Source organism: Anser anser (assembly GCF_964211835.1).
Source record: "Anser anser genome assembly, chromosome: 2".
Classification (NCBI taxonomy): Eukaryota; Metazoa; Chordata; class Aves; order Anseriformes; family Anatidae; genus Anser; species Anser anser.
The window spans coordinates 4,178,783-4,193,140 of record NC_139721.1 but is presented as its reverse complement, the minus strand read 5'-3'; the positions used below and the strand labels follow the sequence as shown (position 1 = coordinate 4,193,140).

The 14,358-nt window shown below is 47.2% G+C and overlaps 1 long non-coding RNA gene across 1 annotated transcript; it reads right to left on the bottom strand.

The window, feature by feature from the left end:
• Nucleotides 1–3,374: 3,374 nt before the first annotated feature.
• Nucleotides 3,375–12,414, bottom strand: LOC310894095. Its single transcript, XR_014579555.1, has 3 exons — nucleotides 8,271–12,414; nucleotides 8,041–8,100; nucleotides 3,375–6,928 (listed from the first exon to the last, which is right to left on the bottom strand). It is a non-coding gene; the product is annotated as an uncharacterized lncRNA (long non-coding RNA).
• Nucleotides 12,415–14,358: the final 1,944 nt, after the last annotated feature.

Sequence of the window (14,358 nt, the reverse complement as noted above, 5' to 3'; positions counted from 1 at the left end):
CCTAAAATCACTACAAGAACCTCTTTTAATTTCAGATGTGCACAAGACCTGAATTCTGAGAACTGTGCCCTTTCACACCATCTCAAATAGGTGATCTCCTGTATCTGGGCACTCTTGGAAATGTAGGAGTTTGTGGCTAGGACGCCGGTGAGCTGAGGTAGCTCAGCATCTCCTTTTCCACTGAGCAAAGTGCTGAGTCCCCAGGTACTGCCTTTAAACCACCAGCCTGTGTTTCTTATTGCTACTATATACGGAGTCTAGCTCCAGTTAAAGTGTAATACATGGAGCTTATTACCCTCATTTTTTTCAGCACTGCAGAACTGAATGCAATTACAAAGCCTCTCGGAGGTGATTTGACTATGCAGACACTTTGCAGCCTGCTGATTTTTCAGCCACATTTAGCGCCTGTTGAAGAACAGAAATCCTTCTAGGCTGATATTGGAGCCATCTGGTGATGTCTTTTTCAGTCCAGTAAGCACTTCTGGGTTCAGTTTAGAGGATGTCAGTATATAACAGCTTATTTAAGAGCCTAAATGCATGAACATAGTCTGGGTGACTATTAAAACCTCGGGAATGCTGTAAGAACTGAGAAACACAAGTGTGAAGCAATGCATTATTTCTAATAATAACCCCTAACAGAAGACAGGAGAAACCCGAATAGTTTCTCTTCAAGCATGGATTAGGGGGTTGAAAGGAATTTCAGTGTCATTTCTGGAAAGGGCAGCGAGCCTCATTTTTTGTGGGGTGACTTCACTGTAAAAGCATCAAGTCGCCTCCTGCTGCACCGCTTGGAGCAGAAATAACACCATTGATCCTGCAGGCTGGGGAGGAGAGGCAGCGTTTAGAGGATGTATGATGTATGTTATAGGTACAATGAAGCAGTGCTGCTCTGCCAGCGGTGCCCGCTATCACCACACCAAGCCCGGCTTGGCACCACATCTGATGGTGCAAGGCTGCGCGGGAGAGCACTGCACCCCTTTTTTCTTCAGATCCCTCCCTATCAAAGGCCCTTTCCCCACTGACCTCCATGGGGCGAATCAATATGAAAAACTCCTGTGAAACCTTAAAACCTTGGCCAGATGCTCCCGTGGTTCCTTTGCAGCCAGATATTGGAGGCTCTCCCCCCTCCCTGCCAGGCAAAGCACTGCCTTGTGCCCGTCACTGAGCCCCGTGCTTGTTGCAATGAGGAGCTTTACTCGGTGCCCCTCCAATTTTCTTTCATCAGCCCTCATGCTGCCTGGCGTTAATTAATTAGCTGGCACATTCCCCAGGGCTGCAACCTGCCCGTCAGTCTGGCCTGCGAGGCATTCACGTACTTTCAGGTGTTGTTAAACCATAGCTAATACTTTTAAAATTCACTGCTGGAGGACAAGGCTTTGGGATGGTTCTCAGACGTTTCAGATTTTGAGCCGTATTTTACGGCAGAAATTAATTCTCACGGTCAGTCAAGACTGCATGCTTCTTCCCCTCACAGCCTTTTGCTTTTTCTCTGGCAACCATTGTTGTTCTTTTTATGTCAAGGTGGTATTAGGAGGCTGAGAAAGAGATTTTTATTATATTTTTAAATGGGTAGCTGCTGCTGGAAAGGGTGGCCAGGCTCAGCAGCCTGCACACTTCCATTAGATGATTTTGGAGGTCTTTTCCAACCCTAATGATGCTGTGATTCTATGATCAGGTCCCTTGTGCTGATCCTGCTGCATGCTGGTGCTGGGAACTCCACCAGCAAGAAAACTTCTCCAGCACAGGAACCGGAGGGCTCTGTGCTGCTGCTTCAGCTCCTGGCCTGGCACAGCGTGGGTCAGGGACGGAGCAGCGCGGTGAAAGGGAAGCTGCAGGATGCACGCCGGGGTCAGGGACGGCGGCAGGGAGCCGGACTTCCTTCTTGGCAGCGGGTAAAGGTAGGCTGGCTCTGCTCTGCAGCAAAATCAGTCACCCACAGCGCTCCGGAGCTGTGCATCCTGTAACAGCTGCCCTTCGGTACCAGCGTGAGAAGTGATGTATTGAGATTTGCTCAACAAACGCAATCTCTTTTCCTTTTCGGGAGCGATCAGGTTATTGCTTTTATCACATGCATTCCATATTTCTCACAACATTTTTTCCCAGTAAGCCATGGCTTATCAATTATACATCAGCAGCACGCGGTAGATGGTTTATGCTGAAGTGTGCTCTCAGTTCTGACTGGACACATGAATCACACACTGGGTTTATCTCCTCTGGCTGGAGAAGTTCATCCAGAACCAGGTCTCCTTTGCGGATATTCACAGATGACCTCCAAGCTCATTTCCATAGCAGGCAGCTGCTCCCCAGGCATTTCCTTCGCATTTGTGTTTATATGAGCATTCCTCCCTGTGAAGCGAGCAAAAGGCAGAAAGGAGCAAACACGAGCTGCAAGCAAACAGAGGCAGCGATCTCAGTTCAGGTACCCACCATCACGTACAGCTGTACAAGGTCTGCAAGATGAGTCCGTGAAGCTCAGCATAATCTGGATTTTCATACAGCAAACCCCGTTTAACTGGGGTGAAACACAATTTGATGATATGGGGGTGTAGGTGGCAGCCTCAGGATTTTCTGCCTGTCCCCTGCTATGGCTGCTTGTTTTCAACTCTATATTGCTCCCCGAGATGTGCAGCCGTCCCCGCAGCTGGACAAAAGGTGGGGTTTTGAGACCGTACTTTGAGGTTTTCTATAGGAGAACATCGCTAATTTCAGGGTAGATTTCCATAAGCAAGTGAACAAAGGCAGCTCTGCACTGCAGAGAAGAGAGGCTGCTCTGCATGCTGGAATTTATCTCCATAGATAACCGGAAGAAAAGAGCAGCCTGAGTGCGGGAGATCAGCACAGCAGCTATATTTCATATTCTCCTTTCTCCTTTGCTGTCAATACATCCGTGCATAAAATGCTTGCTTTGTACGGGTCCAGCATAAACTGAGTACCACAGACGTAGAAAAATCTAAAACTGGAAACTGAATCCATCTGATATTCTCTTCATTTATCAAGCTCATTCTCGTTGGATTTTATGGAGTAAGTCATCCTTTCCTGAGCATTTTCTCCTGGAACAAATGGGCAAGTCACCAACTTCTCTCAGGCGCCATTTTATAATCATAAATTGCACATTATAACAACTCTGGGGCCATCGCTTGAGAATAGCACCCAGAGGAGACTAAGGACTTTGCACTGCTCCCACTTCTCTGGAGACAGAGTACAAACAAATTAGCAAAAGGGGATTTTGCATCGCTGTTTTCCATGAAGATGCAGTTTTTTTGACAATTTATATTTCAGATTGCACAACCATTTATTGTGGCAATTTCATGGCAGGTATTCTGTGCCTGCAGTGGTATTTTAGACTGTGGTCTGTGTTACTTGAATGGCTTTTCCATTTACTCAAAAAAACAAACAAACAAAAAAAACCTTGAAAATGACTTATTTTGTTCTCACCATCATTCACCTATTGTCAAAGTTATAGGTGGATCTTGGTCTTCTGAATTTGTAAGGCTTGAGTTTTTGTTTAAGATTTTCCTCAATCCCTCATTTTCCCTTTATGGTTACAACTTTTTTGTAGCGGGAAGGGGTTGGAGCATGTCAAAACTTTGTGTTCAAAACTTCGTGTTCAAAACTTCCTAGAGGATATGGATACTCCTTGCTGAAGCTAATGGGAATGAGGTGTCCCAAATCCTGGTAATTCAGACCAGATTTAGTCTACCTCTGCCCTTCCTAAGGGAATGAGGCAAGCAGGAGATTAAAATGAATCCTGAGCTCTGCCAGCCTACAGATCCCTCGCAGCGGGTGATTTTAGGATCCTTCTAAACTAAACCAGAGCCTTCTAGATTTGGTAATCTGAGAGCATCCCAGGGCAGCTGGGAGAGAGGCAGGAGCACGCATCGGTGCAGAGAGGTGGAGGCTCTTGCCCATGAACAACGCAGCTCACACTCAAAACACTGGGAATATGAAACGTGGACCCCTGAGCTCGTCTACTAGAGGCACACGGGGTTGCACAACCCTACGTGTCACGCCAAGCGTGTACGTGCTCGGCGTCGTGCTTGTGCTCACCTGGTTACTCACCCTGACGGCGGCGCGCTCCACGCACAGCCTCGCTCCTGCCAGCAGCACCCTGAGTCACTGCGGTGGGGCGACTGGTTCTTACTGGTGTCTGCAAAACCCTCCCCAGCCTCCCAGAGAGGTCAGGTCCGTGCTGTGAGCCCAGGGCAATATTTGGGAATGGGGTTTGGTGAAAAGAGGTGAAGCGAGACGTTCCTTGGGGTGGCTCAGGGCTCCGGAATGACGTCCACAGCCCATGCAAGGAACAAAGGTGCTGGTGGTTTGCTTCATCCCAAAGCCACGAAGAGCTAGAAAGGGTGAAATGTTCTCTTCATGAGAGGCAAGCATGCTTGTTTACCTTTCATGGTTTATTTTGGAGGAAATGGCCACAAGGCCCTTCTTGAGCTGTTTAGCAGCTGCTCTTTTTTACTTTTTTTTTTTTTTCTGTCATTTATTTTGATTTCTGGATTTTCTAAGATTTAAAGAACCTGTCCTCCAACCCAGAAGGACAGTGGTGTGAGACCTGCTGCAACTGGCCGGGTGATGTAGGCAGCCCTCTGCTTTGCCATGCAATCACTGCTGAAAAAAAAAATCATTAATCTGCACCCCAATACCACAAAAATCATCATTTAAAGGATCAGGAAATAATTCATGCTGGATTATACGAAGAAGCTGGATTCTCCCCTTTGTGAATTTTCCTCTCAGAAGGGAGGGGAAGTTTGGGTTGCCTGGAGGCTATAAACCTGTTCCTGATTCACTGCACAGGATCATTGCAGCACGCACTAAATAACCTCTTTCCCTCGGGGACTGACAAAGCTGGCAGCAACTTACTTGTCTGGTTCTTCCTCCCCTTGTTTGGCAGGGCTCCCACCCCCAGGATTTTGGGGGGATATGGTGAGAAAGAGGAATTTCCTGCCCCTCGGAGATGTAACCGAAGGGAGACCGGTGCTCATCTTGCCAAGAGGAGTGGCTGGAGCAGGGAACTTTGTTTGTAACATTTTGTGGTAGGTAGAAAAATCCTGCCACAGGGAAATGATGCTGTGCTGAGTGTCATGAGCCCGCTTGTGCATCTGACCCAAACCAACAGCAAACACTAGGAGGAAATTCTGGGGAAAAGACCCCAGCTCCTTCTTTTCCCACACCTGAAAGTCACAGTCTGGAAAACCGAGATCCAGCCAGAGAGCCTTTGTCCAAGTCTTGGTCATGGTCTGATTTTTTGGGTGGTCCTTTGTGGACCGAGGAGTTGGACTTGATGATCCTTGTGGGTCCTTCCAGCTCCGGATGTTCTGTGATTTTATGATTCTTTTAGATTAACGCCAGGTCTCAGGTCTTCCAGTGGCGTGGGAAGCTGCCTGCAGATTGGTGCTGTGCTGCTGCTTCATAGGAACGAGCATTAAAAAAACGAATTAGTGGACAAATGGATAAATGTGACGTGCTGTGGAAGAGTCAACCTGGCATTTATAAAGGGAAGTCCTGCCATGTGGGCCCACTGGAGTCCTCTGAAAGTGTCAACAAGCCTCTGGATAAAGGATATCCTGTTGATATAACCAGCTTTTATTTCCTAACGGCTGCGGACAGCGTCTCTCATCAAAGGCTTTTAAGGAATGTCAAGGCATAAAAGGGAAGGGCCCTGAATGAATAAAACCAGGATTAAAACCTAGAAAACAGAGAGGGGGAGCCCATGGTCGGGTCTCATGGTACGGGCTGATCAGCAGTGGTGTCCCCTGATCAGCACGCTCATACACGGCTGGAAAGGAGTGAAGAGTGAAGTGACAAAGCACTGACGACACGCTAATCCCAGTGCCAAGGGTGAGGACAGGCTGTGAAGAGCTGCAGAAGGACTCGATGGCTCTCAGTGACAGAGCAATGGGATGATGCACAAGGGGAAAGAAGCCCTCAACTCACCGGTGAAGTGATGGCCCTGAGCTGGGCACTGCCAGCCAGGAGGGAGAACATGGGGCTGCGCTAGTTGTTCTGTGAAAATGCCTGCTAAATGTTTAGCAGCAGTTATTAAAGCAAATTAAATGTTAGGAACTGTCAGGAAGGGGATGAAGATTGTTGTTGTGCAGCTGCATATACCTGTGGATCCCTTTGAGCTTGAATCCTATCCTTTTGAATCCTATGTGCAGCTCCCGTCCTCTTATTTAAAAGGGAAATTAAAGAGCTAAAAGGTTTCAGAGGAGAGTAACAAGGAGGATAGCAGAATGCAACTGTTTAATATACGGAAGAACCAACCTGGTCCACCTCTTCAATCTGAGAGATGCCCAGGAGAAATCTACGGCATCATGAATATCACGGAGCAGGTGATGAGAGCTTCATTTTTCCTTGTTTTTCTCCAATAAAAGAGTAAGGAAGTAGCAAGTTGAAGTAGGAGAGGACGAGCTCAAAGCAAACAGAAGGAAGTGACTCTTCACACCTGTGGTTAAACTTTGGGACTTCCTGCCACAGCGTGTGGTGGGAACCGAAAGCTTGTGTGGCTTTGGAAAACTTTGAAACAAGTACCTCACACCTCTGTCCAATTCTCATCCTCTTCCTTAGGTGTCCTTTTTGGCTGCTGATGGGGAAGGGTACCTACAGACGGCAGAGCCTGGTCCTTGGGCTGCCGTAAATCAGGGCATGAGCTCATGCTCGGACAGTCGCCAGAACCTGAAATACATTCACAGTGGATAGGGAATATTGCACAATTTTTTTCAGCGTCGCTGTGCACGTAAGACCTCAAGGATCTGGCCTCGGATGTAGACGAAGCAATGACCTCAGGCATTCAGTTGCTTTTTTCTCTATCTTATTTCCTAGAGCTTGCCTCGCTGTTCTTCGGTTGTTATCTCCAACTTTTCTTCTCTTGCAGGAACACCATTTGCAGTCATTACCCGTGTAAGGATTTTGCTATTATCCACTGAAAAAAAAAAAAAAAAGGTAGAATTATCACGAAACCCATGAGTTCTTAGCGTATTATTTCAAGTGCTATATTTAACCAAATTACCCCCTCTTTTGGAATTGTTTGTTATTCCTTTGGTGATAGAACAGCATCCTGTTTGCCTGCACACATTGCAGCTGCACGGTTTAGAGAAATCCTCATGGGTTTCTTGAAATAGCCTCGTAACTGAAACCACCCAAAAACTGATCTGCACTTCTCATTTATTTAACTACATCCTAGTAAGAACCGAGACTGTTCCTATCGTGCTGTATTTCATCAGAACACGATTGTAATATTTGCAGTACAAATGCATGAAAATATCCCTGAATTATGCAACTTTATCTTTTCCGAAGTGTGTGACTCAAACTGGGCACATTCCAGAAGGTATGTTTGCTTCCCCAGCCTCAGCTCGATTACGCCGCACATCCTATGTGAATAATCCATTGTCAGCTACAGGAAACGTGCATCTCGTTGAACTGCCACAACCTGCTTACAGACTTGCAGACAATGACCCACAAACTGGTAGCTCTGAGTAACATTAATCACTTTCCTGAACATAGGAGCTTAGACACATGTCTCGGTAATTAATTAGGCGCTAATAAATCTGTAGAGTTTGTGAGTAGTAGGTTGTACTACAGTTATGGCAAACAGCTACACCTTGTAGTAATGCTTCTTGCTTTCTGTATTCTACAAGTACAGGGTAGGACTGGGAGCTAGGATGCTTTTTGCTCTTTAAAGATGTGATGTTCATATTGAGGTTTTATTTTGTAAGCACAGTAGGACTGGATCCAGCCTAAACCAGGCTTATGGATTAAGGATTCGGGTGTTAATTATACCTACTAATAATTGGGTAGCTTTGGAAAATATTCAGAATCTGAACATCTGCTGCTACAGAACAGTAGAAATCAGAACTGGAAAACTGGCTGGTAAGAAAAATCCGGATGAGTTAGCCCCCAGCTATAGGCATAGATGAGAAACGGGGTGGAGAAACCACCAGATATGCGGAGTGGAAACTTGTTCCTCCTTGTGTAATGGTCTGAGCCTACAATTAAAAGCTCAGGCATGGAGTAGCTTCATTGCAGACTACTCACCTCACCCAAGATGAGGTTCCTCAAAGGTATCCGGGCACTGGAATCACCTGCATGAAGAGACTACAGCAAGAATAAAATCAGTAAAATGGCATCAGTAGCTGTCTACAGACTATATATATATATATATATATATATAAAGCCATTGTACTTTTAGAAATTACCAAAGAATTGCTCCATGCTAACACCTTCACGGCAAAACAGCATGCTGGGTTAAGTGACAGTGTACTCACTGTATTTCAGGAGAGGAAAAGGATTTCTCAGGGATAAGGACGGTGCCTTCTGCATGACAGATGACCTTGCATATGGAATCCATTTGGCCCCAGGCGGAACCACCCATGGAGCTGCTCACAAAGATCTTCAGCTCTGCACAGCTCCAGCCGCTCTGCCAGGACAGATGGGTTTGCACGTCGTACTTAAATCTTCATTACCTCCATCCAGCAGATGAGAGAAAAAAAGAAGAGCAGATCGTGGAGATAAAAGGCTCTAAAAGCACCCGGCCACGGACAGAATAGCAGCTGCGTAGGGATGCTTGGTGCATCCATTGCATGAATATACTGAGCAGCAGTGGGAGAAGAAGGACTCACCTCCCAGATTATTAGCTTTATTTCAGATCTTATAGTTTCAATGGGCAAAAATGAAGCCCCCAAAAGACCTATATATAAGACAGAAAGCCCCAGCATAAAGCTCTGGACCTGCATAAGGATGAACAGGAGCACAAACATGCAGCGAGAGCAACCTTAAGGGACCACTCTTGGACCATGCAGCAGAAACTGCAGTGTGAATCTGCATCCGAGGAGAACTTGGATGAGAGCTGGAAAAAAAATCTTGTAGATCCTTGAAATACAGCAACAGGGGAAGAAGCAACAGGCAAATACTGTATTTTCACTGTATTGTCAATTACAAATCTCTTAACCCTATTGCTCATCCAATTTATTTTATTTATTTATTAACCCTATTGCTCATCCATCTCCACTTCATGTTATTTATTTATTTATTTTCCCCCAGCCCAGATGCAGGGTTGGGTGTGTTGTCCATGCTCTAGGGAAGAGGGATACGGTCGTGCATCTGGAGCCTCCTGGCATTTAGCAGCTTACCAGTCAGAGAGAAGTGGAAGGCCAAAAAGCATCCCCTTTATGGAGTGGCATTTTGATGAGCGTGCATCGAGGGAGCAGCTCGATGGCAACCTGGTGTCTGTGACGCATCGATCCTCAGCTCTCACTTGTCTTCTCCATGCCTCGTCTTTCCCTGCTCCTTGTTTTGCACAATGCCCCCGTGTTTAGCTGCACACTTTTTGTGCAGCTGGCATTCGTTTGTCTCTTCTTCCCCACTATTTCGGTGGCTGTCGGCGCTGGCACTGCAGCTGCAGGGCAGCAGAGCCCAGCGAGTGATCAGGATTAGGCAGCACCTACAAGAGTTTGGCAGGGACAGGACTCAGGGCTAACACATCTGCTCAGCACCTCACCCAGCACACCAGTGCTGCCCTTGCCTCCACCTGAGCTTCTAAGGATCTGCAAGTTGCAAGCAAGGTTACATCTAATTGCTATTTTTTTTTTTTCAATAAAAGGAAAAAGGAGGAAAAATGTCCCAATAAAACAGATTAAGGGCAAGGAGAGACTGGCGGTTTCTAGGGTTATGCTAAAGGGTTTTGATGAACGGCAGCTCTCCCTGCTGGTGCTCCCACCTTGGAGCAGCAAGAAAGAGGCTGAGCTTTCCCTCTACTCTACCTGCTGCCCTTAACCCCATCCCACTTCGTTTTCCTACTCTCCCATTGTGAATGGTTTCCTCTTTTGACTCTTCTCCCCTCACCCATCCACGCTGCTGCTTACCTGCGACCACCCATCTTACCTCCATCACCTTTCCTCTTTAATTTCAGTTTCTTTCCTTTGTCCCTTTTCCCACAGTCTCCCCTCATTTGCTTCTCTATGAATTTGTTAACCTAGATGGGACCTGGGCAACCAACTCACTTTTAGGCCCAGACTTTTCCGGGATATCAAAAAAGGACAGCTGCAAGCTGTTTTTTATTTTTTTCTAACTATTTGCAGAGGGTTTTCAGTTCACTGTCTCCTCACATTGATTCACTCAGCAGCTATGCACAGGGTTTATTCTATGAATTGATTCAACATTAGGGCTGAGTTATTTCCAACTAGTAGGAGAAATAACGCCTTGATGTTTCCATTCCCTGCATATTCAAGGGCATGAAAGACCAGGCATGGACCGTGTCCACAAATGCAACTCCTTTCAGCCATTCAGCCTGACTGTGAGGTGTGCTCCCTGAAAAGAAGTTTCTAATTTGTAGAGTTATGAACTTGGACGTTAAATATAAATACTAACTTTTCCACCGCAGTATCTTTTATTGATTAAAATTGGAAAGAAATCTTCAGGAGCAGGTATTTTTCATCCTGTTCCCTTAACCATATTTGCCTCGTTCCCTACCCAGATGATAAACCTGCAGCACAGCTGCGAGTTTCTGGATTTCTCACCCGTAGACACAGACTTCCATGTATGTAAAAGACTTAATATAAAAGGAGGAAATTCTGTGCCTTTTTCCCCTAAATCAGGTAGGCACTGGCCATTGCTGGAACCTGTTCTAATCTCAATTTGTTTGCCTCATACATAAAAATCTTATATTCATTTCAGACATACGTACTGGTTACTGAGGGAACAACTAGGAAGCCCGCTTTGGGTTGGATGGAGTGGGGAAACAAAAATCTGGCCCAAAGCTTGTGTTTGGATCTTGGTCTTGTGTTAGGACTTAGCTCTTGTGTTTAGATCATGAAATTCTGGCGTGTGCTCATCAGCAAAATGTCACAGCAGAGCCACCACGAGCTCTGCAGGAAGACACTCCCATCCATTCCTAGAATGCTTTGTAATCCGGGGATTTAGATCCTGCTTGCAAAATAACATTTTTATTCGAGTCTTTTAAAACCTTGGCATTGAGGGAGAAACTTGGCCACAAAATAGCGCCTTACAGAGCAGGACGAAGCAGGGTCCTGGTCCGATGGGCACTGAGCACATGTAAATCCTACTGAAAACTGTAAAATTTGCAGTTTCTCAGCTTTACGTAGCACTGAGGCCATGCAGCTGAGAATATCGGTAAAAAAAATGGTAATAGAGCTAAGAAGAATAGTCGGGCTGGCTCCGTCGTGCTATGCAACTGGAGAACAGCTGTGTGCTGGTAGCAACGTGTGATACTGCAGCCAGAAGTCCCAAATCACTGCTAGATTTCTTCCAGGGATGTTTGAACTGCCTGAGCTCCCTCTGCCGCTTCGTCAAGGCAAACAAGACGCCGTCTCTGCGCCCACCTGGGGCAACGAGCATCTCAAAGCCAGGAGCAGCTGCCGCACGCCACAGATGCGCATTCGAGCTGAGGAAACTCGGCTCGAAAGGACCGGGCTGGCCAAGAGCTGATATTAATCCCAGGAAGGAGAGCAAGCTGACCCGCCCTGCAGCTGCTGGCTGAGATCGATGCTCGTGTCAGCGTCTCGGCGAGCGCTGCCGTGGCCGAGGCTCCTGGTGCCACGCAAAGCCCTCGGACAAAGCTGCCCCGAGCCTTCAGCATCCCAGTGTTTCCAGGGCAACCAGGAAAGTTCACCGCATCGCAGCTCCTTCAGATATAATATTTTTCCCTTGCTGAACTGGCAGATGTTTCTGAACAGTAGCCCTAGTGTGCGCCGCCGCGCTGAGAACCGGCACAAAAGGCAGATGTGATATATTTTGGGAAATCAGAGGCAGCTCCTTTGCCTTCAGAGCTGGTGCTATCCCTTGGGAACACAGACTTCACTACAGGGGTGGCTGCATGGCCGTTCGGTGGGGCGGCTTGCTTCGGAGGGGGTTTAGTGATGGAGACATCTGTACAGGGTGCAAACAAGCCCTGAGCTCTCCTTTCCCTGATGGAATAATATCAATCCCCTATATATAATGGGTACTGAAGTGTTTATCTCCCTCCTGTGGTATCTATAGATGTTCCTGTTCCTGTACCAAGTTTTCTCTCTTTTGGGTTTTAAGCAAACTCCAGAGCCCCATGGTTTGTAGTTACACCGAGCAAGTGCCTCTGCTGTAAAATTATAATTTTCTCTTTCTCATCTCTCTCAATGACATTTTGCTCTTTTACTGTATGAAAGGGAAAACAGGCGCTCAATCCACATGTCCTAGGCTGTTCATTATTTGCTATATTGCATTTTGTCCTTCCCAGATAAACGGCTCCAATCCTTCTTTTAGTTCTTCTTTTGTTCATCGCTGTAAGAATGCCGCTTGTCCCTGAACTGCTCAGCCTTGTTATTTATTTTTGAAACAGAGGAACAAACGCTGAGGACAGTCTTCCAGTGTCAGCAATCGCATATATTGTGCAGCTGCATTAAAAAAAAACCCATCCCATCCCATCCCATCCCATCCCATCCCATCCCATCCCATCCCATCCCATCCCATCCCCTATAAAGCCTCACATATAGTTGATTGCTGGATGTGGGCACACACTGATCTTTCTTCAGTTATAGCCAAGGACTTTTTCGGAGCTGGTGCTCGTACTTATTTACGGTGGCACAACAGCAGTGAGCTATGACAGCTGTAACGCCCACCCGTGGACATATATCCTGCAGGAAGCCTTTCCAGGGAGAGGAATTATCCCAAAATCTCTGGAAAAGCCTCCCACGTAGCTAAGTCCTAATTTAGGGCCATGCTTCGGTCTCGGAGGCAGCTTGGGAAGAATCACGGAGACGCATAAAATGAAAGATGAAGGTATGAGCCATGAAGGTTGCCACAGATAGTACACGAGGCTGCTACGACAGGGCAGCTAAATAAAGTGGCAGTGACACAGCCAAAGACCTTGAAACACCCGACCCGAAATAAAATATTTCCCCCGAAGACAGATCACTCAATTAAAAAAAAGAAAAGGGGCCCGTTTCTAGGCGGAACCAGCTGTAAATCTCGGCGAGAATAGAGACGGCAGCATCCTGCTCGAATGCTGCTGAAGGGCCATAAATCCACAGGTAGCAAGCTGCAGGGCTCTGCGCATCGCCTAGGAGAAAATGGAAGAACCAAAGATTTCAGCAGCAACGTCCCTGGTGAGACCCAGCAGGGCTGTGACGTGCTGTAGCTGCTTCCAGAGCGCCTTTGATTCTCTGAGGGCTTGTAAAAGGCTGGGGAGCTACAGCTGGATGGGGAAATCGCTGAATCTCAGGCGGAAAATGAGTGGGATTTCTGTGGGAGCTGCTCGGGGCTGACTTTTGTAAGCGGTGTTGCCAAATGCACCCGGGGTGCTTTGGGTACAGCAGCGTTTCCTTTGGCAGCTGCAGGAATCGCATCCCATCCCACACCTCCAACGCAAGCTGGTCCTAAAATAGCCCGTTCCGCTGCCCAGAAGTAGAAGATCTCATTTTCAAAGCATTTCCTCTCCTGGTAGGCTCCCGGCTTTTTGCTCAGGTTCCTGTGCGAGGGGGAGGCAGGAGGGAAGGAATCTGGAGAGGAAAACTCACCCCCCTCCGCCCCAACCTCCGCAGAGGACAGTGAAGCCTGAAATTGTAACCGTGATGGGGCCAGCCCCCCGTAACACCGCTCAGACAAATCCCAAAGAAGATCCTCGAGAAAGGTGGCAAGCAGGGACAGGAGGTCTGACGGATGGCTCGGCGTGGACCACGTGCGATGTTTCTTCATCTCACACATCAGCTCGTAACCAGAAGCACCAAATGTCCCCCAGGACCTGGCCAGAAGCCACCAGAGAGCCAATGCAGGGCATCAGCAGCGGGGAATTGTTCACGGTGGGGGCAGAAGGACACAAAATAGGGGGGAGCTTCCGTGCTCGCAGCAATAGCTCAGGTGGGACGCTGCCATCCCAGCTGTGGTGGGAAGGATAGTCTTCCTCAGCCGTGTCCGGAGGAAGGAAATCTCCCAGGTCTTACCCCGTTCCAGCTTCTTTTCAGGGTTTCTAGCAAAAATCCTAATTTTCAGTCATCCTATTCAGTGCTGTCTCCTCCTGATTAACGCGTTGATATGAGGCTTCAGGTAAGTGGCCCAACTTTCAACTCTCTACTCCCTAAATTGTTTCTTCCTAGCTAATTAGCCCTGTCTTTATGATAACACCGTACACCAGGCAAGGTGTCTGAGTCTCAGCTCCCTGGTCCAGCAGGAGCTCACGTCCTCCTTTCCTCCCCACCTGCACCCACCTCTCGTAGCATGCCCGTGCTGGACAATGATGGATGGATCTCCTTCAGACAACGTGAGCTTTGCCTTTTCTTTATTTCCTCTACTAGGATGGCCATTTGAAAGAGTTTTATAAAAAGTTTATTTCCCCAGTGTTTCTTTTTCTTTTTCTTTTTCTTTTTC